Source organism: Colobus angolensis, unplaced genomic scaffold (genome assembly GCF_000951035.1).
Source record: "Colobus angolensis palliatus isolate OR3802 unplaced genomic scaffold, Cang.pa_1.0 Scaffold35, whole genome shotgun sequence".
Lineage (NCBI taxonomy): Eukaryota > Metazoa > Chordata > Mammalia > Primates > Cercopithecidae > Colobus > Colobus angolensis.
This window is the reverse complement of record NW_012116821.1, coordinates 9,573,603-9,577,305: the sequence shown is the minus strand read 5'-3', so window position 1 is coordinate 9,577,305 and position 3,703 is coordinate 9,573,603.

Here is a 3,703-nt window from a genome sequence, read left to right as displayed (position 1 = left end):
CTGACCTCGTGATCCGCCCATCTCGGCCTCCCAAAGTGCTGGGATTACAGGCTTGAGCCACCGCGCCCGGCCGATTTTATACATTTTTAAGGAGACATAAGACATCCATCAATACATGTAAGATGTACATTGGTTCAGTCCAGAAAGGTGTGACAACTGGAAGTGGGGGATCCCAGGTCATACGCAGATTCAAAGATTTTCTGACTGGCAGTTCATTCAGTTACTACTTAAAGATCTGAAATTTAAGCAGGGCACGGTAGCTCACACCTGTAATCCCAGCACTTTGGGAGGCCAAGGTGGGCGGATCACCTGAGGTCAGGAGTTCGAGACCAGCCTGGCCAACACGGTGACACCCCATCTCTACTAAAAATACAAAAATTAGCCGTGTGTGTTGGTGGGTGCCTGTAATCCCAGCTACTCCAGAGTCTGAGGCAGGAGAATTGCTTGAACCCAGGAGGTGGAGGTTGCAGTGAGCCAAGATCACATCATTGCACTCCAGCCAGACGACAAGAACGAAACTCAGTCTCAAAAAAAAAAAAAAAAAAAAAGATCTGGAATTTGTTTTAAAAAGGCATATCTGGGTTATGATAAGGGGTTGTGGAAACCAAGATTTTATGCAGTTGAAGCCTCCAAGTAGCAGGCTTCAGAGAGAATAGATTGTAAATGTTTCTTATCAGACTTAAAGTGCCTGTTCTGTCAGTCTTAGGGTCTGTGTTGATGTTAATTGTAATGAGGCATATCCAACTCCCCCTTCCCATCATGGCCTGAACTAGTTTTACAGCTTAACTTTGGAATAAGTTTTACAGGTTAACTTTGGCTGAGGGGAGGGGTCCATTCAAATGGTTGGGGGGCTTAGAATTTTATTTTTGGTTTACAGCAATAAAGCCAGCTCAGATCATTAAACCACATTTGTTGTAATTTTCTGTTTTGATAGATAAAAGATCTATTTATTCTTCTAAATTAAATGGCTTCTCTATCCTTTTTCCTCCCTGTTTCCTTGGAAAGGTCTTCTGTATTTCTGAAAACTGGAGAAAAGGAAGCCTCTGTATCGAAACTCTCAAGTGTCCTAGGAAGGAAATCAAGCAAACCAGAGTCCTGAAACAACCTGACAATTCCAGTTCTAAAGAGAATCGATTACTAACAGCTCTGGCACTGGGCCCAGAAATAGAAGTGCTCCAGCCACTGCAAAGCCTAGAATGAAACACATAGGGGCAAAGGGGAAGACTTCCCTGAAAATGACTGATAAAAAATCAGATTAGTCAGAGAAAACGCATACAAATGTATTTATCATGGTTTTATGGGACATAGGAGGCTTCAGAATGAAAACCCAAGATACAGGGGAAACTGTTCGTTTTTATGCTTAGGTTCAACAAAGTATGGACAGCTGTGTAGAAATATGATTGAGCAAAAAGGATATGAGCTAATGGTAATAGACTCAGTAGGGAAACCCAGCAAAACATTTTCTTTCAGGTTCTTCTTGGCCTCTGTGCAGGATTCCTGCCTTCTGGGTATGGGCAGGACCCTCTCTGGAATAGAGTTCTTATAACCTACAGTCAAACAAGGTAGATCAGATCATTTCTTTATTTCTTTTCTTTTCTTTTCTTTTCTTTTTTTTTTTTGAGACAGGATCTTGCTGTGTTGCCCAGGCTGGAGTGCAAAGGCACAAGCACATGGCTCACTGCAACCTCCAATGCCTGGGCTCAAACAATCATCCTGCCTCAGTCTCCTGCTAATTTTTTTATTTTTATTTTATTTTATTTTTCTTTAGAGCAGAATGTCACTATGTTACCCAGGTTGGACTCGAACTCCTGACTTTGAGCGATCCTCCCTCCTTGGCCTCCCAAAGTGCTGGGATTACAGGTATGAGGCCCTGCACCTGGCCAAAATAATTTCTTTATGGCCAGTTTTTATACAAAAAGGCAGGGGAGCGGATATTAGAGTAATATATTTTGGTCTTATGCTGGTTTTGGGGGAAAAGCAGTTCTGGTTTCTATGACCCCCCTTGGGGAAGAGGAATTCTACTTTCCATGGCTGGCCTTAGGGGAAAATGAGGGGCCAGAAACAGGAGGTCAGGAAAAGGTCACAGAAAAACTTTTGCTTCTGAGGTCTTCGTTTTAAGATATCATTTTCTGAGTCCTAACAAGCATCATGTAAGTATATGGAAACTGTAAGCAGATTTTAAACTCTCAGAGAGAAAGAGCTCCAAGCGCAAGGGTGGGTGTAGTACTACTCAGTTGCCCATTTTCTTCATTCACAGGGCCTGAGAAACCTGTGGCTGAGAAGCTGCTGGACCAGCTGGTCCTCATCAGCCCATAAATACTGCATGCAAAAAGGATTAATAAATCAAATCTAAGCGAATTAAGAAGGGATATGACTAGATCTTACAATTTAGTTCATTATTTTCCAAACTGGCTCATCTCTGGACTGTATTAAAGAAATTGGTGGTGTTATCTGACACATCCCAGACTACCAGAAGAGGGAACGTTGCAGCATTAACGACAATCACGTGTGCACATACAAAGGGAAGACTCAGAAAGACCAAGAAAGTGCTTGAGGTAATGGAGACCCAAGACATGGTGATTCCAAAACAGAAGCCTGCAATCTTGTTCTAAACTGTACAGTCTCACATTTGCCCTGGTTACCCTGTGGAAACAGGACAGACTCGTTGGGTAGGTTTTACCCATTTGTTGGCTTTTCCCTGTTGCCAAATATAGGTCTCAGGAATTGGCGTTTTGTTGCTGGCTTACTCTCGGTGCCTTTTTGAACCAGTCTCTATTAGGCACAGTAAACTAGAAGAAAATAGCCCCTATTACATTGTAATGAGTGGCTCCTATAAAATTAGCAATAATCAGCTGGTGGGGCAAAGCCATGAGGATTCATCTAGGGGGCAAATTGCTGCCTGCTATCCCTTACCCACATCATTCAAAATAAAATCAAACCATAGATAAATGTAGAAGAGTTCAAAAAATTCTGATATTTCTTATGACAACTACATCAACACTTTTGTATTTGTATATAAAATAATGTATCTCTCTCTCTCTTTTTCTCTCTCTCTCTTTCTCTCCCCCCTTTCTCTTTCTTTCTCTCTCTTTCTGTCTTTCTCTCCCTCTTTGTCTTTCTCTCTTTGTCTCTCTCTCTCTTTCTCTCTCTTTGTCTCTCCCTCTTTCTCTCTCTCTCTTTCTCTTTCTCTCTCTCTCTCTCTGCCTCAGCTGCTGGCGACCTCAACATGGGCTTGTAGCTGACTTCAAGGATCCCGGCTGGAAGGTCCCAGCTACATCCTGGGGTCCATTCCATAATTACCTAAAACGACCCAGTGCAGTCAGGTTATTAAAGAATGCTGAAGAAGACCCCTTATTGACAGACGTCAATAATTCTTAACTGTTTTTATCATCTGCCCCCACGATTTCTATCATAAGCTAAATAAATGTACTTTGGTGGCATGATATTTAGTATTATGCTAAAGGGGGAAGGGTATCCGAAACTCCTGTGGAGTTTTCTTTCCCTGTTACTAGATACTTCTTCCAAGTAACTGATGAATGAATCTGTTAAAACAGAACATTTGTTTCTATGAACCATAAATACTACTGAATTGTCACATGTTCTGACTTCTTTGCCATTTAACCAATAAAATGTGAAATTGCTTAAAGATAAATTTTTAGAAACTTTCAGGATTGGAAAACACTAATTTTCTTTTCTTCTTTTT